Source organism: Xenopus laevis, chromosome 6L (assembly GCF_017654675.1).
Source record: "Xenopus laevis strain J_2021 chromosome 6L, Xenopus_laevis_v10.1, whole genome shotgun sequence".
NCBI classification, from domain to species: Eukaryota; Metazoa; Chordata; class Amphibia; order Anura; family Pipidae; genus Xenopus; species Xenopus laevis.
This window is the reverse complement of record NC_054381.1, coordinates 53,131,371-53,158,441: the sequence shown is the minus strand read 5'-3', so window position 1 is coordinate 53,158,441 and position 27,071 is coordinate 53,131,371. Positions and strand designations below refer to the sequence as shown.

The following is a 27,071-nucleotide window of genomic DNA, read 5'->3' as shown; positions in this document are numbered from 1 at the left end:
GGTTCGGCCGGGCAGAAGGATTCGAATCCTGCTGAAAAAGGTTGAATCCTAGCCGAATCCCGAACCAAATCCTGGATTCGGTGCATCCCTATGCTAAACTTAAATTTTTTTCAAAATGAATCAGTTAATAGTGCTGCTCCAGCAGAATTCTGCACTGAAATCCATTTCTCAAAAGAGCAAACAGATTTTTTTATATTCAATTTTGAAATCTGACATGGGGCTAGACATATTGTCAATCTCCCAGCTGCCCCTGGTCATGTGACTTGTGCTCTGATAAACTTCAATCACTCTTTACTGCTGTACTGCAAGTTGGAGTGATATCACTCCCCTCCCTCCCCCCCCCCCAGCAGCCAAACAAAAGAACAATGAGAAGGTAACCAGATAGCAGCTCCCTAACACAAGATAACAGGTGCCTGGTAGATCTAAGAACAACACTCAATAGTAAAAACCCATGTCTCACTGAGACACATTCAGTTACATTGAGAAGGAAAAACAGCAGCCTGCTAGAGTTTTAAAAAGCAGCAGAGCAAACACTAATGGAAATTACGCCTCTGAGGAAGCTGACCACGTACAGCGAAACGCGTTAGGCACAGTTTGGGGGACACCAGAGCCCAGAAGCAAGGCATCACGAGGGAATCTGGAGTGAGTAAGCAGAACTACTACTCGCGACCCCACATGGACTTTTTATTGGACTGAATGCGCAAAAACCCGTCAGGGTAAATGTGAGTGTAATTTTTAATTGATTTTAAATTGTTTTTAATAAAAACGGTATTATACTATCACCGGTTTTATCTCTGGCATTGGAACCTGGAAGGAATGTCGTGACCCAAAGGAGGGACCAGAAAGAGCTTTTCGTTACATGCATAACACCACTGTTGTGGTTTGTAAGTAGGCATTTCTATAGAAGGTGGAGGCGCTTCACTCCTGGAATATATTTACTTTTTCGCAGGGAAGCCATCACCTTCCTATCACCTCTATTGCTACCTTACCACCACCCCCCCCCCCCAATAACAGTCATTTGAAGGGAAAAAGGGGAGAAAACACGTACTTAATATTAAGTGCATGCACAGGGTGACATTACATATTTGGAACGTATTACGCTATGCTTGTTTTTAATTTCTGTTGCCACAGGCGCTGATCTCTTCTCTTATATATATCCCTCTGGGAACATATATACGCTTGATTTTAGCCTGCTAGAAAGCATTTCTCTCCTAAAGTGCAGCCACAAGTCACATGACTTGGGGCAGCTGGGAAATTGACAAAATGTCTAGCCCCATGTCAGATTTCAAAATTGAATATAAAAAAATCTGTTTGCTCTTTTGAGAAATGGATTTCAGTGCAGAATTCTGCTGGAGCAGCACTATTAACTGATGCATTTTGAAAAAAACATGTTTTCCGATGACAGGATCCCTTTAAGCCACATACCCCAAGTACTTCACAGTCTGGAGCAGAGGAAGTGCAGATAAAATGAACTCTGAAGATCAAAGTAGTGATCTGATTAGTTGGTGTGGCTTAGTGTGTCATAGTCAATTTTCACTATGCTGTAAGGGTAATGACACATTGGGCAACTCAGGGCATTTTGTTGTTTGAGCAGTTTCCTGCTCGGCAGGAAGTAAAGGAAGTCCCTTTATTTATCAGAAATTTTGTTTCTTGACAATCACCTTCAGCTACAGGTGTCACTAAAAATGAATGAGAAGTGCTGAATGCCTGCTGAGCTGGAAACAGACTGGACAATAAATCACCCCGAATCACCTATTGAGCTATTGTCCTTATACTGATGTTCTTTTCTCTCTCTACACAGACAGAAATAGTTTAACAGAATAAATATTACATTGCAGGCAAAGTATATCACACATAACTTCCAGTGACGGACTCCTTACTAAATCTACACCTGATCGGAACAATATATTCAACTGACACACCTCTCATTGTTTAATACAATGGAATACCTAACATATTGACACCCCTGCAGTGTATTACCCTTTCCTAGTTTTTTTAACATCACATACACTCATTGGAATGTCATATAACTCATTGGAAGGTTGTGTATCCTGTGCATGTTTCATCAAATAAGGAAATTACCTAGTCTCAAAACATAAATGACTCTACTTTTATCTCGTTGAGGTCACAATATAATTGAATATCATTTCTATAATGTATCAGCAACATAAATGCACATTATAAAACATGAGACACTTCATCCGCTTATCTGCACATGCTCTAGCCTTCACTCTCTCCACATAAGATACTGCAAAAAAAATTAACATTCCATTATTGATGTACAAAATAATATATTCAGGTGAGTCACCCTTTGGAATATTTGTGTGTGAATTGAAAAATGCTCATTAAATATGCTTCCCATTATAATAGTCAGTAGAATGATTATGCAGAGTATTGAAACAATAACAATGCAATATTCTACTATCACAAATCAAAAATGTTAGACTGCTCCTTACAAGTAATGGCGCACAATCAAAAACCTCCAAGGAAAATGTATTTATGACAAAGGATACAGTGAAATCAGTACTGCAGGAATAGGATTTGACCCGGTTACAGGAAACCCATTATCTAGAAAGCTCCAAATTATGGAAAGGCCATCTCCCATTGACTCTATTTTAGCCAGATAATCCAGATTTATAAAAATTATTTCCATTTTCTCTTTAATCATACAAAGATACCTTGTACTTGAACCAAACGAAGCTATGATTAATTATTATTTATATAATTTAATATAATATTTATTAAATATATACTATATATAAATATACTTTATATATATAATTTAATTATTATTGCATGCAAAATCAGCCTATTGGGTTTATTTAATGTTTACATGATGTTTTAGAAGACTTTAGGTATGAAGCTCCAAATTATGGAAAGCTCCATTATTCAGTAAACCTAAGGTCCCAAGAATTCTAGATAACAGGTCCCATACCTGTACAAAAAGGTTTCATTATCACTATAGCTAATTTATAATGAATTTGCATCTATAACTATGTATTTTTTCTCCACTTTCATTCTGATCTGACTGAAAAGGGAATAGGACCACTGTGATTCTTCCTGGTAGTAGCTGTGGTCAAAACACCTATCTCTAATCACTTGTATGGGTTTTTTAGGGACATATTTATTAAAGGGCCAAAATCATAGTTGACCTTTTCATAAATATGCTTATAAAGATCTGAAATTGTTCTCTGGCAATCTGTGGCAGGCTCTACATAATCTTTTGATAAATGTACCATGTTGTGTGTCAGAGGCCTTAATGTTTGCTGAGTCAGTTGTTGCCACATAAAGGCACATTCATCTGCCCCTATAGGGTTCTGACCGAGCAGTAAATAGATTGCTCTTAATCTTTCCCATTGACTGATGTATAGTAAAACATAACTGACACTAGTAGTATCAAACGAATGTAGTATGGAATATAGAACTAATTCAGTTTATTGCTGCAAAGGTGACATGCAGTGATTTAATTTAAAAAACATATACCATAAATATAGTATATATATAAATATAGTATATATATATATATATATATATATATATATATATATATATATCTATATATCTATACACAAATACAAGAGTCCTCTGCACTCAACCCCGCAGGGAGAGCAGTAGGATGAGCTCAACCCAAGCCTGCCCATGGCCTGGTAATCTTCTGTGGAAGTCTGCCCGGAAGTTCTGCAAAAGCAAACCCACGGGTTCAGCTGGTTTCGGGCCAGCCCGTGCATCACTAGTATTTACAATGAATATACAAATTAGATACAAAAAAAATTACAAGAGGGCCCTGCCCAGAAGAGCTTACTCACTCCAAAAGCCAAGCCACACCCAAATCCATTGTATTTTGATATGCTTTCCACACATCAGACTGACAATATAATTAAAAAGAGAAGAAAAACATCTTTGCAGCTAAGGAAACTCTGGTACAAAGTATAATTATACATATACTGTATTTCCAGGCCTGGATTTGTGGCGAGACCACAAAGGCCTGGGCCTAGGCCAGCAAAATTGGCATCTAGTGGAGCACTGGGGCGCTGCATGCACACGTGCACTCACGCAAGTGTGCCTGTTTGTGGGCAGCGCTAGGACCTGGCTGTCTAGGGCCTGGTACGTGCGCTCACAGGGGGGTGCACTAGGATGGGGAGACAAAACAACTGCTCTCCAAGGGAATGGCTCAGCATAGGAGGGAGAACTCTACAGGGCAAAAATCAGCTGTCTTTCTACACCTAAAAGACAAGGGACATTCCTTTGAAGATAGCAAGATCCAAATCTTCGATAAAGAAGACCGCTGGTTTGAACGAGGCGTGAAAGAGGCGATTCATGTCAAGGTGGAGAAACCACCCCTGAACAGAGACGGGGGCCTTTGACACCACCTGTCTGCTACATACAATGCTGTTCTAACATCTGTACCCCGGCGTTTCAGAACACTTCCTGCCCAGTCTCCACTGATCAAAAAGGTGGAAACCCTAGGGTGCACGCTTTTTGGGAGCTTGGACCCAGGCGGCCTAGGGGCATGAAAAAAGGAAATCCGGCCGTGTATTAATTAACATTATGTAAATTACTCCTAAATACTTGTATAAAAATATAAAAGGAAAAATAACATATACATTTTGCTTTCAGAATTGTTTTTTTCAGTGTGAGTGTGCTGCTCTTAGGCAATCCTTTCCCTGCCCCTATACACTCATTAAGCTGATCCCTAGAGGCAGAACTGGCACAGGGTGTGTCCATGATAAAAAAAATATCATTTTTTTTTTTTTGGCCAAGAGGACTGTGAACAGTCATAGCTCTTTGCACCCTGCCTGGCTTTATTTAAATCTAGCGCAGATTACGCAAATAGCAGATTACTCTGGTTGATTGTATTCTCTTAATAGTTTAGAAAGTCTTACTGATTATTTATAGGTGGTTCCCATTATCATTTTACTTTTGTTGAGTATAAACTAGAATGTAAACTCAATAAGGGTAATGGCATTTTGCCATCTGAAGGAAATATCGTCTCCCATAGACGACAGAGTCCAAAAATACCTTAGCACTGGAATTATGTAAATCAGTGCATGTTATATATATTATTTGTGTTAATTGTGGAAAGTTGTGGCACTTTTGTATGAGTATGTGAATAATATGTTTTACCTGCAGTGATTGTTTTATACATTTTCTCTGGGCTACAACACGCATATACCAGTACCATACATCTTGCTGCTATTTGCATTGTTTACTGGTAAAATGCCAATATGTCTTCCCTCCTACCTGCTTTACAGTATGGAGTACAATGCAGGCATTGTAGCAATAATTACAGCAGTTTATAACATTGAAAAACATTACAACGATTTCCAAGAGGAACAACAGTCATTGCTTGCAATTGCCAATTTTTTGTCACATGACTTGGGGCAGCTGGGAAATTGACAATATGTCTAGCCCCATGTCAGATTTCAAAATTGAATATAAAAAAATCTGTTTGCTCTTTTGAGAAATGGATTTCAGTGCAGAATTCTGCTGGAGCAGCACTATTAACTGATTTATTTTGAAAAAAATTTTTTTCCCATGACAGTATCCCTTTAAAGGAGAACTAAACCCCTTGCTATTAAAAATCGCTACCCCCTACCCTACATAGCCCACTCTCTGCCCCCAGCCTAGGTGTTACTTCCTGTAATTGCCCCTAATTCTTTTCTTAACTCTCTTTGCAGAGTCAGCACAGCGGAGGGGGCTGGGGATGGGACCTATTATCCGAAATGCTCAAGACCTGTTGTTTTCTGGATCAGAGGTCTTTCCGTAATTTGTATCTCCATACCTTAAGGGGATTATTTAATAAAAGGCATTACATTTGCCCAGGAGCAGTAGCCCATAGCAACCAATCAGCAGGTAGCATTTACTGGTCACCTGTTTTCATCTGTTTTCAGAGCCGGCCAACCTGGTCCTAGGCAACCTGGCCAGCCACGGGCCCGGCTGAGTGCATGCTCAGTTGCGCATGCACAAAACTGCGATCAAGCATGCATGTGCGAAACTTCGGTCGAGCGCACAGAAGCGCATTTACTCACAAAATACCAGCGGAGAGACCGGACTGGACATGGGGTAGGTGACAGAGCAGGTACATGCCTGGCACCCCCCCAGCTTTGCTCCCTAGGCACGTGCCTACTCTGCCTACCCCTAGTTCTGGCCCTGATTGCAATGGGTTACTGCTCCTGGGCAAATTTAGTGCCTTTTATTACATTACATTAAAATCATTTAAACCTAAACCCAATAACATTGTTTTGCTTCCAATGAGGATTAACTATATCGGAGTTGGGATCAAGTACAGGATACTATTTTATTATTACAGAGAAAATGAAATATATTTTATGTTAAAATGTTGAATCTTTTGATTAAAATGGAGTCTATGGGAGATGACCATCATGTAATCAGATCCCATACCTGTACTAACTGTTAGCGCATTGGCCACATTTGCATCAGGCACATTTTCCCCTGGAACCACAGTTAAGCTGGAATCAGAAACTGCACACTGCAGTGTAGTAAATTACCCCATTATATACGTATTTAAGAATTTACACAATAAGCAAAGCGTATGTTTAGCCCAAGGCCTATAATTCAACTCATATTGAAAAAAGGGAGGTATACTGTCCTTTTAAGACTCCTAGCTAAGTAAATAACCACTTTACACATCCAGGAGAATTTGTAAGGATCATGAGTCCAAAAGTACCTCAGCCAAAATACTGCATGTATGTTTTCTTTAAAACATGAAGTCTCTGCTATTTTAATAGGACTCATCATAAAACGTCAGCGTTTATTCGGGGTAATCTTTATTGAATTGCTTGTCTGCTTCACATAGAGTAACCCACAGGCATACAAAATAAATTGCATTCTTCAAATTACACATTGTTGAAATGAACAGTGTGTTTGTCTCAACCTGTCATCTCATATGTACTCTGATGAAAATGTATTATGCCCAAAGTGTTGAGCATGCAGGCAATTTTTTATAAACCTGTATGCAAATAGAATTCTGTTAAATGTATTTTTGTCATAGCCCCTTTGGGTATCTGGTAGTGAGACAACGGTTCAAAATGTCTCTATTTGCTGTAAAAATGTAACTTTGTGACATTGCTGGGAATTTTCCTACTATTCTTTAGGACTGATTTTCTAATGATGGGGCTTACTATTTGGTAAACATAATACTGTGATCATTGTCAGATTTAATAACCTGTATTTCAGAAAGTCATTATTTTAAGTGGGGTTAGAGCTTGGTGCTGCTGGTGTGCTGTAAAACCCAATCAAACTGAACTGTCATACATCTTTTGAAAAAGTGACACATACTGTACATCATAATCTCTGATAAATGATCAATTCTTGACAGTCAAGAAAACTTTTTTGTCAATGTGTTTTATAGAGGACATGGTGGGACTTGTTTTATAAACTGTTTGGCAAACTTTGTGAAATACTGACTCATTATTGTCCCCTTTACAAGTTCCCAGCTATAATGTATAATATTTTAGTTAATCAATTATTTTGTACAGGTATTTGTGTTAGATAGGCCAGTTACCAATGACTTGTTTTTTGTGGTTTATGTTTATGAATTAAAGAAGGATTCAATTGCACATATATTTTTTACATTTATGATTAGTAGGCATAGTGATTAAAAATGCCATACACAAAGAATTTGTAGCAGACTGTGGTACCATGTTAGTCATTACATTAACAAAAGCAAACAACATAGAGTCAGTGATTACCTATTGGTTAATTTGGATACTTGGGTATCTTCTTTGGGAATGACATTTACCTGCCTGTCCTGTACCAATCAATTTGCCAATTATGTCTAATTTGGTGCATAAGGTACATGGTGCAGCACATCTTGGGTGCAAGAGAGCCCTCATCTATACTTGCAACAGTCCTGATGGGCAGAATAGGGAGCAAGGTGCAAAATACTTTGCCATAAGGAAGCCTTGTAATTTACACATGCCAACGATATTGGTGTCAAGAACCATTACTAATGCCACATGCTTTGGTAAGTCCACATAGATCTGTTGTAGCTATGCATCTAACTGCCCTTACTAACAAATCTGTTGCAAATTGCATTGCACAAAAGAGCCCTATTACACTGAAATGCTGAAAATTGTGAGTAAGAAACATGGCAATTTGCATGGACTTTTGGCTTTGCACTACATTTGTTAATGAGCCCCAAGCAGACATGTAGCATTTCAAGAGTTCTGTTACTGTCAACCCTTGACAAATGCAGTGTATATGCTAAATTCTTGATTTGAACAGCTGTTATTTCAGATGAGCTGTCCATGATGTGTGGCAAAGCCAATGCTTTCTGGGCAAAAGTAAATTCACAAATAGATATAACAGTAGAAAGATAACAATCCGGAACCTCAAGATGTAGAATCTAGGAGCCTGTAACTTTTGATAAAAAAATTTTTACCTTATGATTAAAAATAACAGCCTTATGCATTTCGTGTTACAAAGGGACACTTAATCATAGGCTTACTAACATTTGACAAACACAAAGTATTTAAGGGAGAAAGAACCAATCATCAATTAAATGGGCAGAGCTAACAGAGACAACCAATCCATGCATTTTGATGTGTCATTAATTGTATTGTCTCATTTTGAATCATAATGTAAAAAAAAAACGGATTTTTATCAAAAATTATGGGCTCCTGGATTCTACATCTTGAGGTTCCAGATTGTTGCCTGCCTACTGTTATATTTACTTGAGGTTTGCTTCCTATTGCTGAAGGTCTGGGGCATGAGCACCCAGACATATCGTGTAAAGCAGTAAACTTATGCATATTGTCCAATGATTCTAAGCTTTCTATTTTTTTTTTAATTTTGCAATATTAAAGTCACCCTTTTTCATAAGTTATTCAGAACATACATGCCTTGTGGAGCATATATAAAACAATAATTAGAATGCATGCTAGCATTATTGGGAACACATTTTTTGTTCGCAAAAATTATTTTGGTTTTGTACAGTTTCCATGCAAGTAAATTATTATAATAGTTTTATTACAAATCACTTTGTTGGTTTAAAGGGGACCCGTCACCCAAACAAATTATTCAAAATCCTATTTTATCACATTAGTCAAGCAAAATTAACTTAAATTACACTATATAAATTATTTGAATCTTGCTTCCTTCAGTCTGAGATTTCAAAATTATAGCAAGCAGGCAGCAGCCATTTTGTGCACACTGTTATTAAAGAGAAGCTGACACCAAAAAAACTTCTTTTAAAAAAATGATTCTTCATTTGAAGTTACCTATATGTCATGCTGACTGTTTTCTCCTTAAAGCTTTCTTTCACTTAATAAACCCAGTTCTGCATCCGACTGTGGCAGCCAGACTCCTGCTTCCTGTCAGAATGTGAGCTTGATGATGTCACAAAGGGGGCGGAGCTTCCCCCTCCTCTCCGCTATATCTCTCTGGCGTCTGTGAACCACGTGTGCTTTAGTAACTGATTTGCTAAGTACTGTAACTTGGTCATCAGTTATATAGTTTCTTTATTATTATATAATGAAGTATAAATGCATATTCATTCTCTTTCTCACAGTGTCACACTGTTTCGGTGACTTGCGGCTGCCGCTGCGGAACTGTTATGTCCTCCTCCTCCTGGGGCTTCTCCGATCCAGCCGGCAAGATTGTGGCAGCAGCTGAGGCCAAACACAGGCCCCTGTCCTGGAGTCGGAAGGGCTCTCCTCCTGACGGGCGAAGTGTTGGCGCAGAGAAGATGCGCACGGAACTAGCACGTCTCTTAGCGCGCAAATGACGTCACCAAATCCATCCGCCCTCCACCCAGTGCACCGCGTGATGTATCAAGGCCCGGCGAGCAGACTGTCTTCGGCGCTAAGAGACGTGCTAGTTCCGTGCGCATCTTCTCTGCTCCAAAACTCGCCCGTCAGGAGGAGATCCCTTCCGACTCCAGGACAGGGGCCTGTGTTTGGCCTCAGCTGCTGCCACAGTCTTGCCGGCTGGATCGGAGAAGCCCCAGGAGGAGGAGGAGGACATAACAGTTCCGCAGCGGCAGCCGCAAGTCACCGAAACAGTGTGACACTGTGAGAAAGAGAATGAATATGCATTTATACTTCATTATATAATAATAAAGAAACTATATAAATGATGACCAAGTTACAGTACTTAGCAAATCAGTTACTAAAGCACACATGGTTCACAGACGCCAGAGAGATATAGCGGAGAGGAGGAGGAAGCTCCGCACCCTTTCTGACATCATCGAGCTCACATTCTGACAGGAAGCAGGAGTCTGGCTGCCACAGTCGGCCACAGTCGGATGCAGAACTGGGTTTATTAAGTGAAAGAAAGCTTTAAGGAGAAAACAGTCAGCATGACATATAGGTAACTTCAAATGAAAAATCATTTTTTTTAAAAGAAGTTTTTTTGGTGTCAGCTTCCCTTTAAGGCAAGCCTTCCATCATCTCAGAATCTTGTTTGTGCACCAGAATGTGGGACCTGATGTCCATCCCCATGCCCTGGTTACACAATTAAATGGTAAAGAGAACGGGGGAATATGTGGAGAGCAGTGATATCTAGGAAGCGCTAAATGGAAAGTGAAAGTAATTGTCTGCCCCGCCTCTATGCCCAGGGTATAGAGGAGTGGCAGACAATATTTGATTGAGAAATGAGATTTTTAAATGAGTTTACAACAGCTATGAATGCTTCAATAAAAAATAGAAATTGGATTTCATGTTTAATTTGAAAAATACTTTTATTATACAGATTTTTGTGTCTCGTGACAGGTCCACTTTAACGCAAAAATGGGATGATAAATAGAAAGGGCCAAACTTCTTGGCTTTAATATTAATTTCAGCACAAGGAGCTTTGATAAAATTGGCATGAAGAGCTGCTGATCAGCAAAAAAAAGCATAAGAATAATATTATAATGTATGAAAATACTTGCTAATGACACTGTATAAATCAGAATCTTAACAGTAAGAGGCAAATCAGGCCTGCTGCCTGGCAACAAGATGACACCGTTCTTTGCAATAGACTGAAATAATATTGTCCTAACTGTTCTGTACAAAGTAGGATTATCTAAGTGCATTTATGTCAAAAGAGACCTTTTAAATATATCCTAGGCTCATGGGAACAGAACAGACTGGTGCACTGGCAGTCAGAATATTTATACCTGCTTTTTTCCACAGCGCCTCGGTGAAGTAAATATTTTGCTAATATTCTCTTTGGTTTTCTTCCTTCAGCTACCAAACCTACACCACTTTTGTCCTACTTCATGTACAGAGCTCACTCCAAGCTCAATCCCCTTTTCAAAAGTGGTGATATCTATCTGCTCTGTCTAATAGAATATTCTGTAGGAGGTATGCCTTTCCTCTCTGTAAATACTGACTCATACCTTTGACTTGGACAGTGTGACAAATGAGCTGGTTTCTGCATTATATAACACATATGGTCCAGGGCTTCAAAGCTGTACACAGGATCACCCCCATCTTTTGAGTGTCAGTGGCATTGCACATGCTCAGTGTGCACTGGGCTGCTATTCAAAAGCCAAGCTAAGAGGTTATCAACATCATCCACACATTATCTTAAAACAAGGTTAGATTTATCCTAAAAGATAATGCTACCAGATTACTGGACTATCAATCAGTTCAGAAAAGAAGATAGGGCATTATCTGTAGCACAGCTCATCATTGCTAAATGGCTGCAGTGAATTTAGTTGAGCATTGAAGCTCAAGAAATAAGACATACCATTTGTAGCCTAATTTTGATCAGACATTAGCTCTATTATAAATGAAAGTTCGGTCAGGTTTGGTATGGTATCTGTTACCTGGAGTTATCCAGGAAGCTCTAAATTACGAGAAGACCATCTCCCACAGGTCCCATACCTATAATACCAGTATTTCATACATCTAGAACTGAATGTGTGTCAGTATAATCCACACAGAGCTACTATCTATTTACATGACACACTTTGCACACAGTTTAAAGATATACAGAGTGAGCATAGGCGGAGGGTGACTTTTTTATTTGGGGAGGCTAAGGTTGACCATACACAGACTAACTTACAAGGAGATTTGTATAATAATTATCAACCCAATAACCACTCACAGTTCCCACTCACTTCAGTTAATAAATACTAGGGATGCACCGAATCCAGGATTTGGCTTTTTTCTGCAGGATTTGGATTCGGCCAAATTCTTCTGCTCGGCTGAACCAAATCATAATTTGCATATGCAAATTAGGGACGGTGACTTTTTGTCAAAAAACGAAACGTTTTCCCCTTCCCACCTCTAATTTGCTTATGCAAATTAGGATTCAGATTCGGCTCCGTATTCAGGCGAATCTTTCCAAAAGGATCCAAAATAGTGGATGCGGTGCATCCCTAATAAATACCCTCTGATTTACTAGTACCTGTGCTGGAATAACTGTATTATGGGCAATCAGAAAATATTTTGTGGTGTTTTGTTGCCCAACATGCATATAAAGTGGCAGGCAGCACTCGCTGAAGGGCAGACAATAAGGGTTTTTTCATCAAAATCCAAATTTTCTGATTTTTTTTTTAAAAAAAAAAGAAAAAAGTCTGACTAAACTAGAATGCATGATTTACCCTTATTTATCAATAATAAACCATGAAAAAATCAGATCAACAAAAACCTTTTTTGGATTGTCGCACGAAAACAGCATCTTTTTTGGATTGTCATGTGAAAAATCCATATTTTTTCGATCCGAAGCCCGAAAAGTCTGCAGACAATATCTTCAGACTTTTTGCAGCCTCTGGGTATAATACATCTCGAAAAATTGGAAAAAGTTGGAAAAAGTGGGTAATGGCACCCCAAGTACATTACATACTTTGAGAGGCAGTGCTTACACGCCAAGTACATTTGTGCACTGGTATAGAAGCACAATAATTAAAGTTGAAAAAAAAGGCTATCATCTATCATTTTATCCTTTGCTATAAATTAAATTTGCCTGACTGCCTTCCCAACCAGCTGATCCAATCCAGTGAATAATCACAATGGATCATTTCATAACAGGCATATTATATATAGTGAGTGGCAGTAGGCAGTGACACACATAATGGTACACCAGGCACATTATCTAATGGATGCAGAAACATTAGGGTTAGATGGATAGAGGGTAAATGAGCAGCTAATATCATTTAAAATGCCCCCCTGAACACTGGGTAACATAAATGCTGTGCAAATTGTATTTATCATGCCACCAGAAAGCAATGAAGGTTTAATCCAATGCTAATGCCATCTGTATGAAGTACCTGAGCAAAATCATAGGTTAATGCAGTGCGGTTTCTTGTAGAAGAGACTCAGTACATGTATAAAGTAATTTCATGTATAATCTCCACAGATCAGGATGAATGAATACTGCATTCAGCATTAACCCTTATCTGGCCCATACATGTTAATCTGCTGTACATAGCTATCACTCTACCCTTTTAGCAGCTATCTTGTATTTATAGCTTTTTAATATGTACTGTATTTAAACCAATGTTTAATCCACATGGGGAGGGTTTGCTATGGCATGAGAAGGGTTAATGCTGGTATGGTGGGAAAAGTTAGAAAGCCGCAAACACATATAAACAAGATTATCAAAGCATTTGCTTCCTTAAGGTCTAAAACTGGCATTATTTATAGAACTAACAGTGGAGTGGGGTGGAGGGCTGATTACCTGTGTGTCAGCAGCAGAAATGTAATAAATCCTTACAGAAATTCCAGAACTCTGACATCTCCTCTCCATGCTGCTGGTTTTGCCCTCAAAGTCTAAATCCCGGTGCAGGAATTGGATTGGTTGGAAGGAGGCTCAAAGCTAACCTTCAAGCCAATCAAATTGCTCAGAAGTAGTACCGGGATTTAAACTCTCAGGGCAAACCAATCAGCATGCAAGCTTGCTTAAATGAAGGAAGATGCCTGATTGCACTGCATTGACACGGCCAGAAAATACAGGGGGCCCTGCAAACTCCTCCCATGCTTCTCACCACATAGTCAGCAAAGGTCAGGGAAAACGGTTTTATATGTTGTTTTCCTCCGTTTTATTAAAAAAAAATTATTACTTTACTTTACACTTATAAAAGTGTCAGACAGGTTTGGGGAGGCTTAGCCTTCCCTAGCCTTATAGAAAATCCACCTATGATTCTGAGTGAGATGTTATTGTACCACCTGGTAAGCATGCAGCGAGGGGAGTGTGAGACCCTTGCTAACTCTGTATTTTATCTATAAATCCAGCTACAGCTCCCATTGTTCTACATTTACAGAGAGACAGTCTACTAACATTTGATCTTTCCCAAAATATTTAACTGTTATATACCACGCCTTTGCAATTGCCGAATCTTGTATCAACAAGTTAAAAGTTTGAAATGTAGTATATTTGGAACAACTATTTTTTTAAAGGTAATTCTTTATTTATTTTATAAATAATAAACATTGACAATGCAATAAACATTGTTATTACATTAGTTTGTCGCTGGATTTCTTTTACATCGCAACTTGTTCTTTACTCCTTAGTCATAGGATGTTCTAACATTATAACAGTATTTATTTGCATTTCTTTACTCCTTAATCATAGGATGTTAAGTATTTATTTGCAAAGGGGCACCCTCATTCCTGTATCATGTCACTACTTGATTGAGTGCCAGGGCCCCACTCCCACCACGGGCTCCCTACCTTGTCAAATTTACGGGCTGTGCCTCTGTCTTTGTATGTAAGCTTAATCAGAGGTATTACCGCATTTACTAAGTTTACCCAGGAGTCTCTCGTGGGGGGGGGGTCCCATCCAGTGCATAATTATATTTTTCTTTGCATAATACAATAGTGCCCTAAACCTCAATCTTGCATAATTAATAGGTTCTAATTGGTCTATTACCCCCAGTATACACACCATAGGAGACAGTATCTGTGGGAAGTCTAGGGTGGTTGCTAGGGTTTCCATTATTTGCGACCAGTAGGTTTTAATTACTGGGCAGTAATGGATCATGTGTATGAAGTTGGCCACCGGAGTTCTGCACCTGGGGCATATATAATTTTCTCTCTTACCCATAAATTTTAGTGGTGTTGTGTATAGTTGATGGAACACTTTATATTAAATCAGCCTATCTTTTACTGGTATTATACTAGAATACATTGTTTCCGTGGCTTCATCCCAGTCTTCCTGGCTAAGCTCCGGTACCTGTGACTGCCATTTATTTTACGCTGTGTGGAATGGAGGGGGGATACCGGCTAGAAGGTTGTGGTATAATTTGGATACCAGTTTTGTAGGCTTTTCTATCCCAAGGGAGTTTTCTATTGCTAGTGTGCTCAGAGTTGGGGAGAGTTATCTAAATTGAGCCCTAAACCCATTCCGAATTTGGAAGTATCTAAACATGGGTAGGCACCCAGGAGCACATTTGCTTTGAGCTCAGGGTATGATACAAAATTATTATTTATTATTAAGTCAGCCGGATATTTGATGGCCAATAGTGAAAATCTTCCAAATTATAGAAGTGTGGTAAATTAGCATTTCTCCACAGCGGCAGCAAGGACATGAGACGAATAGGTTCTTTTTTAAAGGGATACTGTCATGGGAAAACATTTTTTTCCAAAATGAATCAGTTAATAGTGTTGCTCCAGCAGAATTCTGCAAACTGAAATTCATTTCTCAAAAGAGCAAAGAGATTTTTTTATATTCAATTTTGAAATCTGACATGGGGCTAGACATATTGTCAATTTCCCAGCTGCCCCAAGTCATGTGACTTGTGCTCTGATAAATTTCAATCACTCTTTACTGCTGTACTGCAAGTTGGAGTGATATCAACCCCCTCCCTTTTTCCCCCCAGCAGCCAAACAAAAGAACAATGGGAAGGTAACCAGATAGCAGCTCCCTAACACAAAATAACAGCTGCCTGGTAGATCTAAGAACAGCACTCAATAGTAAAAACCCATGTCCCACTGAGACACATTCAGTTACATTGAGAAGGAAAAACAACAGCCTGCCAAAAAGCAGGCACAAGTCACATGACTGAGGGCAGCTGGGAAATTGACAAAATGTCTAGCCCCATGTCAGATTTCAAAATCCTGTGCAGAATTCTGCTGGAGCAGCACTATTAACTGATTCATTTTGAAAAAAAAATTTTTTCCCCATAACAGTATCCCTTTAAGAAATTTCAACCCTTGACACCAAGCTCTATGGGGAGTGGCAATGGTAGATGGAATTTTCCCTGCATCAGAAAGTTTACGATAGGTTAGGTTTTTTAAGCCTTCTAGCGACACAACTATGTTGGCTTGCAATGCCATATTAGGGATATTTTTTCGGTGACTGTGCCAAGAGTTAGGCCTGTAATTAGTTCAGATTCACGTATGGCTATGGCCAAGGGTTCAATAGCCAGCGTGAACAGAAAGGGCGACAGAGGGCATCCCTGGCACGTGCCTCTTCTAAAGTGGAACGGGCGGATACCAGCCCATTTACCCTGACTTTTGCGGTTGGCTGTTGGTACAGCATCTGCAGCCATTTAATAAAGTGTTCTCCCAGGTTAAATGTATGCAGGGTTTCCCATAAATAGGGCCATTCTATGGAATTGAAAGCTTTGGCAGAGTCGAGTGAGGCCACTGCTCTAGTTCCCACCTTATCATGTTGTATTTCTATATTGGTAAATAGTCTTCTCAGATTTGTATTAGTAGATCTGCCAGGCATAAATCCAGATTGATCTGGGTGAATCAGGTCGATGATGTAACGTTGTAGTCTTTTAGCTAGTATTTTTGTTAGTATTTTAGCATCTGTGTTTATAAGGGAGATTGGACGGTATGAGCTGCACTGGTTGGGGTCTTTGCCTGGTTTAGGAACCACTATGATGAGAGCCTCATTAAATGAAGAAGGGAGAGAACCCACTTCAAATGAGGTTTGGAAAGTAGTCAGAAGGTAGGAGGCCAATTGTTTCACCAGGACCTTATACCAGTTTGCTGGGAGGCCATCTATTCCCAGTGTTTTATTGGGTGGGAGAGAAGCTATAGCTTCTTTTATCTCCTCTGCTGTTATAGGTTGATTGAGTGATGCTTTGCCAATAAGGTGGAGAGTCGGGATAGGTATGCTATCTAGAAATGGACAGTGTGTTTTGTTGAGGGGGGGGTATAGTAGTATCATCTAGTTCACAAAAGTATATAGCAAATTCCTCCACTATGAGTTTTGGGTCGGTAACCAGTACTTTATCATCATTCATTATGGCCGGTATTTTGTGCGGAACTGTGTTTTTGCAAAGTATGCTAGCATTTTTCCATTCTTATCTTCCATTTTGAAGTATCTCTGTGATTGGAGGCAAACAGAAAAAAAGGAGGGCTTTTTTGTTAGGAGTTCTGTCTCTGTAGGGCATTGCGTTTCTCTAGTAGAAGTGTGTGTGAGTCTGCTGTAGGGTTAGTGATATGCTCGTACTCTGCCTGTGTGACTTCTTATTCTGCTTGTTCAACATTTTGTCGTGCCGACTACGGGCTCATCTTTTTGCCCAGATAGTACCCCTCGCATTACTGCATTTGAAGCGTCCCATAGAATAGCTGAGAGGCTGACTCTGTGTTTGTTTCCCAATAGTTGGCATATCCCTCTGAATTGGCTGTTTGCACTAGGTCATTGACCAGCCACAGTCGACTTAGTCTCCATAGCCTCAAGGTTGTAGGGGTCGACCAACGGAGGGAAAGATGCAGTGGAGAGTGATCAGAAAGGAATCGTGGAAGGAACTGCACTTTATCAATGAGGGGTAGAATATCTGTAGATGCAAGTGCCAGGTCTATTCTAGAGAAGGACTGGTGGGTGGTCGGGTGGCAAGAGTATTCTCTCAAGTCTGGATGTTTCCATCTCCAAGTGTCTATTAATTGAAAAGCTGAGCTTTTTTGTGGGGTCTGTGGCTTGTGAGTTTACCTGGTCTACCTGAGGGTCCATTGTGGAATTAAAGTCAGAATTAAAGTAAGAATACATATTAGACCAGGTGGTAGAGACACTTGTTTGTTAGCAATTTGGTCTAGTAGATTCCCTGTGTATGGTGGGGGCATGTAGACGTTAATGATAGTGATAAGTTTATTTTCTGTTGTGAAATTTAGTATAATATAGCGACCGAAGTAGTCTGTCATAAACTGTAACAAAGAGAATACTGTGTTTTTCCTAATAAGTATGGATACCCCTCTTGTGTGTGTAGAAAAAGTAGAATGGTAAGACCATCCCACCCAGGGATGCTTGAGGGAGAGGACTTTTTGCCCTGTAAGGTGGGTTTCCTGTAGTAGGAGAATAGATGGTGCATATTTCTTAATATAGTTATACATGAGACTTCGTTTGAATTGGAGTTGAGACCCCTAATATTCCATGAGAGTATATTATAGGTTGACATGGTGAAGGAAGTATTCATGGACAGAGAGTATGGGGCTTGTTGCCTGTATTGTGGGTACATTTCGTGACACAGTAGTATTATAAAAGATAAACATTAATAAGATCAAATAACAACATCCCAACATTTTTAACAACACTATTTTTACATTTCTTTTAGTAAAGAAACTGAAATCTTGAAATGTTTTAGGTTGGATTCTGCAAATGTGGAAAGTCAACTCTTTAAAAACTCAACTATTAAATATGAAGGATAACTTAAAGGAACAGTAACACCAAAAAATTAAAGTGATTTAAAGTAATACAAATTTAATGCAGTGTTGCCCTGCACTGGTAAAACTGGTGTGTTTGCTTCAGAAACACCACTAGTGTTTATATAAATAAGCTGCTGTGTAGCACTGGGCAGCCATTCAAAGAAGAAAAGGCTCAGGTTACACAACAGATAACAGATAAGCTCTGTAGAACATAATGGAGTTATCTGTTATCCACTATTTATCCTGTGCCATATAGCCTTTTTTCAATTTCCACCATTACTACACAGCAGCTTGTTTATATGAACTATAGTAGTGTTTCTGAAGCAAACAGATCAGTTTTACCAGTGCACGGCAAAAGTAGATTATATTTTCATAACTTTAAAAAACTTTATTATTTTTGTGTTACTGTTCCTTTAAGCAATTGTGCCTCAGATTCCAGGTGCAAATCATGATATCTATGCTGTTACTGACACCTCTGTGGCCATCTGCCAGTAAATGAATACCGTCCAGAGATGATTGTTATTGGCTGTCACATGATTGGTCACAGTGGGGTCCTGTGGCAGCCACACACACACTGTAAGCAGTTGCTGCTGCTAGGCAAGAACTAAATATTTCAGTCACTGTTGAAGCTCAATGAATTTTGCTGTTTTAGATCTTTCAAAATTGTTCTGCTTTCTGCAGTTCTGCATTTGGAGCAGGGACAGTGACCTTATGTCATAAGCTAGCCATAGGATGCCACATTGAGTTAATAGAGAAAAAAGGAAAGGGTGATATATACTGTAAATAGCTAGCTAGATAAATAAATTAATAGATAGTTGAATTTCGAAGTGCAAAAAACTTCGAAATTTCGACCATCAAATAGGGTAGTTCGACATTCGAAGTCGAAGGATTTTTAAAATCGTTCAATCGTACGATGAAATCCTTCGAATCGAACGACTTCAACGATTTAATCATACAATCGTACAATTTTACCAAAAATCCTTTGATTTCTCAAAACTTGCCCAAACACTCAAGATAGGTTATAGGAGGTCCCCCATAGGCTAAACAGCAGGTTTAAGATGGCGCAGTGTCGAAGTCGAACTCTTTTAAAGAGACTGTACTTCGAATCTAAGTCGAAGTCGTTCTATTCGATGGTCGAATTATACAAAAATTACTTCGAAATTCGAAGTTTTTGAAATTCGAAAATTCACTTAGACCCTTAGTAAATGTGCCCCTTAGTTTTGAATGTAAATATATTCATTTATTTGTATTTTATTATCCCGTTTGTTCAATTAATGTGTAACTCTAATCTGACTAGGGGTTAAAGTTCAGCTAGTTGTTAGAGCATGGGTTACATGTGACTCAAAACACTTCAGGCTAGGGCCTTCACTACAGGAAAGATTTCCCAGGTGGAGTAGTTAAACTACAACTCTCACTTTGCTACACCAAATAGAAATAATGGGCGCCAGGAAACTCTTGTGATAAACCAAACGAATGACTGTTTATTTGTACAAGACAAATGAGCCCAGGGTTTACTTACAGAGGTACTGTTAAAGGCATACACAATACCACACAGCAGTCTGAAACAGGTAACGTGACACAGCAGAGAACAGTGACTCCCATCAGGCAAGGTAGTCGAGTAGTGCATCCATTTTTCTCTGCAATATACCTCAGAGTGGTCTGACTCCCACCCAGTGGAGTGTTCAGGGAGAACACCTTTCAAATCCTGACACCCTATCCACTGTGGCCCCTTCACTCTAGGCAATTCAAAAGCCTTGGGTAGCTACTCCCTACTACAATCCTCGATGGAGCTCCAACTGCTCTTACTATCTGTCCTCTCTACCTTACTCTCCTAGAGAGTCTATGACAGAACTAACCCTTTTTAGCTAACCTCATTCACGGGGTTCCCTGCTCCCCGACTTAGACACTAGAGGACCGAGTCCCTCTAGGCACATGGCTTTTCTGGAAGATAGTAGATAGGAGGCAGCGCACTCCTGGGTAGCAGACAATAATCACTCTTCTCCAGATCGGTAAAATATATATATACTTTATTTAAACATAGTATTAATTAGATAAACATCTGAGGTCTGAGGCGTTTTGTGATACAACACTTCCTCAGAGACCACATGGCTTTTCTGGGCCTTGCTGTACCCAGTCTCCCCTGGGCACACTCAGCCGGATCAGCATCCAGCAGCCAAAGAGGAAGATCCACTCCTTCTCACTGACTATACCAGACAGGATGTGGTCACAGCACCTCCTGGCCCATAACATTGGATATGCAAATACTTAAACTAGATACATGATCTTTTCCCCAGTAACTAGGGAAAAGGAATAGGGAATTAAAGCCCTAGGGACACATTTAATCCTAGGGGTCCCTACAAATGTATTGTTCTACAAACAACGTACTGTCAGCACTGAATTTTGGTCCGTTGCCACTCTAGGCTTCGAACCTTTGTGAGCCCCAGCTGGTGGAAGTTATGTTGTGCGTACAACTGCGTAAAATGTCACTTTCGGCTACACATACCGTCACTTTCACAGGGTAACATGCTATAATATGCTTCTTACAACTTATATGATCAGCTCCGCCACCACAGCAAGTCTCTGGTGGTGACGGTGGCTGCTGGGGATATTTTTAATTTTTATTACAGAAAATTTAATATATTATATAGACACCTGAGGGCCCCCCTAAAGCTGCTGCCCTAGTCAGAGGCCCTTGGGTGCCTAGATACAGTATAAATACACATATATACAGTACATTCAAAACCTAAATTACATAAATAATTATATATATATTTTAAATGTCATTTTGTTTTGAATCTTGCATCTGTATTCAGATGTATCTCTTCATGTAAAACTAGCTTTTGTATAGAATTGGACTCTTGTTGATATTTGGAGTACCTGTATCTTGTGTACAGCTGATACCACTTCTAATTTTGCCCTGAACCAATTATTTGTCTCATAAAATGAATATACTAAAAGCAAACGCTCAGATTAGCTGAATAAGGCACAGCAAAGATATGATTGTTCTGCAACATGTCCTGAGCATTTTTATGGATATTCTGGGACTGGGGCACTATATTGGAATTTTGAGAAGCAGACAAAAATGCTAATTGCAGCTAATTGCAGTTATTTAAATATCTTCCTTGCAAGAAGCAAACATGGAGCGGCTTCAGTTTCCCTGTTTGCCCTGTTTAATTAAAAAATATTTTAAAAAACATAATTTTTTTGTAATAGTCAAAAAATATGTTCAGCACAATCCCTATTCATTGCATTTATGTTGAACAAGGGGGTATACTGCCCCTTTAACTGCTCTTTATGCTTGGGTCTTTAGTGTCCAGCACCACTTGACAATTTTATGTTCTTTTGAAATGTTTCCCTACGCAGTGGCAACCTGCAAAGTTACTTTACAACGAATGAGATGGGGAGCTGTCATCACTTGAACCTTGCTTTTGCCTTTTGCTTCCTTTCATTATCTGGATTATTAATCAAAGCTCGTAATTAGTCACACAAAGCCTACTATACATTGTACAACACACACACACGAATCCCTGTCTAGCAAACTGCAGGTCATACAGTATTGTGCTGAGACTAACAATAGTTACCCAGGTAAATGGCAACAGTGAAGGCTTCAGCGCACATAGCAACATGCTTTGTGATCAAGCCACCAGTGAAACACACAGAAGCATTATCATCATTGTTAAAGAACAACAAGGTTGAATGCAAAAAAATTCAGAGCGTATGATTCATTTGAGAGGGGTGTAACATGGTTAAAGGGATATGTTGGACTACAAATGATTTAGAAAACAATATTCTGTTTGCCTTTTATTTCTGAAAAGGTGCTTGGATGTCTACTAGCTGATTTGTTCAAAGGTTATTGCCATGTAAAGCAAACCGCTGTCACTTATGCCACTGGATATAACTGTTTTATAAGGTATCTATAGGAGTCATTTATCTTGTGGAAGGCAGGGTGCAAAGTGCAAAAATCACTTTGACCTACTCCAACTCCATTTTTTGTTAACCCACCTTTTGTCTTTTCTATTCACTGCAGCCCAATGTAATACACCAGCATTTATTGCATCATAGGGTGCAAGCTAACCTCACTACTGTACTGTGGATCTGGATGGAGCAGTGGACAGTTAGAAGAACCAAGAGAGGTGAGTATATTACAAGCTTATGCTAGTATGCTTATGCATATGTACATGTCCTGAGACTAATACATTTATATTTCGCATTTAAGGAACCTTTTATTTACAAGAGAGGCTTTCTCACATGAGATTCAAAGACAAAGCTGGATCAGTCTTGGATAATTAAACTACCGTCTCGTAAACCTGGAACATATCTAATAATAAGCATATTTTATCCTAAGATGTTGTGATTAGCAAAAATATAAAGCCAAAGTGCTGAGGACAGTAAATAAGCCACAGAGAAGTAAAAGTAACCAATGTTGGCTTGCTATAAATCCTGCAGTTTCCTTGGAAACAAAAATAATAAACCATAAACATTGTGCTGAAGAGCAGGAGAATATTCTCTGTATTAACAAAGCAGTGTGTCAGCCTTTCAAATTATATCCAATACATTATTGTCATAAAGTGCCTACATCTTTTAGAAGCCCCAAAAATGCACAACTAGATCATCAGATACAGCTGTAGTAGGTTCAAACCAACCCAATTTAGCACCAATCGAGACAATCACCTCCTGCTCAGCCAGTCAGATGTTTTCATTTCATCCAAATATTACAGTACTAAAGAAAGATAAAAAGGTGTAAGACGTCCTCAAGATGGAAAGAGAAAGTATAGAGAGGAAGACCACCTGGATGCACCCAAAGCAGTGTGCTTTGTTTCCATTTGTTTTACTCTTCCAAGGGCAACTAATTACAAAATAGAACTTCTGAAGAATAAATGTAATGTAAATTGCTCATAATTGTTTTACACATAAAGTTCATTAAAAGCAGAAAGGATTTAGGTTCCATACTCTCTGGAGCCAACACAGGAGCGTCACATTTTGCTTCAGATGGATATATATTGACCCTGTAAGATAGTTCATTTTCTCAAAGCAAGCCTGCACTGGCAATCTGAAGAGCTGCAGTAAGATGCCACCAAGTCAAGTGGTCATGTGGGGGACAGTTTGGGCCTCTGTGCACCTGAACTGTCAGGGCCTGTTTTGAATCTCAGTGCAGACCGGCCTAAAAGGAACTAAAGCACAACTAAGGAGTGTACTACTAGTTGATACCTATCAAACACCCTAAAGAGAAATTTTGGAGCAAAAATCCAAGAACCCAAAAGAGCAGGTGGCAAGGACAGGTCCCCGGAGTCGGGGCCGCAAAGGAGGAAGGCAATTTGCAAAGTAGAAAAATATATAATTCTCTTTTTGCTGCATTTGTGCACACTTTCATTCGACACAGGGAATTATTGGGGTATACAACTTAAATTGCGGCTGTGTTCTCTACTGAACCTATCCAGACTAGCAATTATAAGCACTCGGGGATGGCACCCTTGAGGGATTTGGGGTTTTATTGTCCTTTTAAAGTCAAGACATATCCTTTTTCAGAGATTCCTGATAACCTACTACATTCCTATAAGGGCCACTAGGGGCATTTAACAACAGAAAGGCAATGGTCAAAGTGCAACAAACAGGAACAATGACCCTTTACCAATGTTATGACTTTGGGAAACAAACACAATGATTCCTAGGATGTGCCTAGGGCAGCAGAGAATATTTTCCAATTTTTACTATATAATAACTGGTACAGTTGCAAAATCTTGTTTTCTGGGTCATTTCGATGCTACCCAGGAATTAGATGAGTGAGGAAATGCAAATAGTTGCCCAAGTCTCCACAGCTTTGGTAATGACATTATTATCATACTGTATAATTATGTTACTAAATTACTTGTGCACTGATATCATGTGGTTGCATGGGGGTCTATTTTGCATTAGAATGGCCTTTTGAGTAAGTTACACAATGCAATGGATCCACCTGCATGTCAACATTGATATTGTGAGATGGAACAGAATGGAAGAATAAACCAACATAAACGGATCACTGTAAAGTTTACCTTGAATAAAGAGCTTGCACTTGGTTTCTACCCAAAATGTGTCCCCAAGCTGGGTGAAAATAGGGGGCAGCATATCCTACAGCCTGCTCTATCACAAAGCTGCATGCTGCTTTATTTCAGATGGGCACAAACAGAAATGTCAAATTTCTAAAACAGGCAACAGCAGTTCTGTTAGAAAAACGGTTCTGCTCTAGATTTAGCAGTAATTGATTTTCCACCATTTGCTATTCCCGGACTCCAACAGGCTGCAGTCATTTGCAGCTGCCACTGAGAAGACTTATTAAAAGTGATAAGGCTTTCTGCAGGGAATAGTTAATACTCCTTACAGAACCCTGCCACGGTTGTTTAACCCTTTGGCAACCTTAGCAGGTGCACAGCACATAACAATTGAAATAGGTTGGCCTACGACTGAAAGTTCAGTTTCTTCCCAGTCTGCATTGCAAAAAATGAACTAGAGAGTTGGCAGACTGTGCATTTGCTGGGGAACCCTATGGGACACTGAGAAATAAGCAGTTTCATGAAATATGTCTTATTACATATGATTAGAGGAGCCCTAAATAATTTTCATACTTCTCATTTCAAGTAGAAAATGTTGCACAAATACACAATATAAAATACATTCTCTGTAGTTGTCTGATACTATGGAATAGTGTTATCTGATTGGTCTGATGGGCAGGCATGTGATTTTTGGGTAAATGGAAAGCAGATTGGAAACAAGCACCTCTAGATACTGTAGATGTTTTGTCCTTTGGCACAATCTGCTGCTGAGAACTATGAACTTCCATCTCATAGACGAGGAGGTGATCCCTTTAAAGTTGAGATGTATTTGGTCATTTTATGTCCATGAAAAAACAAAGAACACAAAAAAAAAACAGACAGGCAAACAATCATGTTTCTCTAAATATAAGTTATGTATTTGACAGTAAGTATTCTGACTTTTGCAGTAAATTATTCTCCAGCATTAAAAATAGACCACTAAATAACTATTAAAGCACTCCATAGCACTAGGCAAGTGTTTAAGGGCCAGTCACTAACATGAGGCTACCCTCTCATCTTACAAAAGAATTTATATCAAAAGATATATGTCCCAAGGCTTTTCAATAGTTAAAACAAAAATATTTATTTAAGTTACATTAAAAAAGCGATACATACTGACCCCACATAGTCCACCTGTCGCGTTTCGTACCCTCCGGCACTTAATCATAGGTGTCTCTCATCTTACACAGAGTCCTTACCCATGCTGCATTTTGGGCACCTTTTTTGCCTTCATGTAGAGAATCAATGACTCTATAATACCAGACTGAAAGAAAATTCAAAGGCGGTGTCCTTTAGTGTTTTCCTACAGAGCTTTCTACGGGTAAGGTCACAATTGACGATTCGGGGAGATTTAGTCATCTGGTGACTAATCGCCTCGTCTTTGCGGCAACCAATCTCCCCGAACGCCTTCCCTCACTCATGCGCTGGCTAAAATGAAAAAGCACCAGCGCTAAGCACACGCGGCGATTCGTTTTCCAGGAGGAAACTTGGGGCAACTTAGGAAAACAAATCTCCGCGTGTGCTTAGCGCCGGCGATTTTTCATTTTAGCCAGTGCAAGAGTGAGGGAAGGCGTTAGGGGAGATTGGTCGCCGCAAAGACGAGTCGATTAGTCGCCAGACGACTAAATCTCCCCAAATCGCCCAGTGTGACCTAACCCTAAAATACATTTGGCACCTAAAAATGTAGCAGGTTAGGTTACAGGACACATTTATAAAAAGAGTTCCTGTGTTCTCTGGCAACCTGGTCCAGCAGACTATACTATGTTTGTATATTTTTTTTGTTTAGCGCTCCCTAAGATCAAAACACTTAACTGCAGAACAATAAATTAGTGAACAAACAGAAGGCCATTGCAATAATATATACAAATAAGTAAAAAATACAATAGTTACAATAAAGATTAAGTGCTTAGTGTCAAGGATAAGAAAGGATGATGGTTCCTGTCCCATAGAGTTTACAATCTAATCTGTGCACTTTGGATGACATGGGATTCCTGTGCAGAACAGCCTCACGTATCCTTGGTTTAAACAAGACATATAAATAAGCCCAAAACAGATATTGATACAAAAAAGACTGTGGTTTTAGTCCCAATCACCGAATTTCCTTTAGTCAAGGATAATGGATCAACAGCCAGTTTCTGCCTGTGTATATACCCTCTGCTCTCTGAAGCCTAATTTAATGTCATATAAATCACTGTGCATTGACAATCTCTTTCTATTATGAAAGCAATGATAGGACAACATAAATTAAAACAACCTTTATGACAATTTTAACACATTAGTGTCACAAGACAGATCAGAAGTATTTCCTCTGGCTATGACACAAAGAACATATTTTGAGCTATTTTTATAACTGATGCCAGCAGACTACTCTTCTTAGCCGAACAGTAATGTCCTCTCAGAGCGCGCAGGCTGGCATGTCTTTTATTGATCCATGGTAAGTGCTCATTACAGGTAT

General features: G+C 39.3%; 1 protein-coding gene and 1 long non-coding RNA gene across 2 annotated transcripts in view; one reads left to right on the top strand and one right to left on the bottom strand.

Moving 5' to 3' along the window:
• pomgnt2.L (protein O-linked mannose N-acetylglucosaminyltransferase 2 (beta 1,4-) L homeolog) overlaps positions 1–13,648 on the bottom strand; it is a 69,688-nt gene extending 56,040 nt beyond the window's left edge. Inside the window, exon 1 of the mRNA XM_018266492.2 lies at positions 13,633–13,648. The gene's annotated coding sequence lies outside the window, so the exon portion shown is untranslated. The remainder of the gene's footprint in view (positions 1–13,632) is intronic.
• LOC108718949 lies at positions 449–25,545 on the top strand. Its single transcript, XR_005961822.1, has 3 exons — positions 449–722; positions 22,576–22,681; positions 22,765–25,545. It is a non-coding gene; the product is annotated as an uncharacterized LOC108718949 (long non-coding RNA).
• The last annotated feature ends 1,526 nt before the right edge of the window (positions 25,546–27,071 follow it).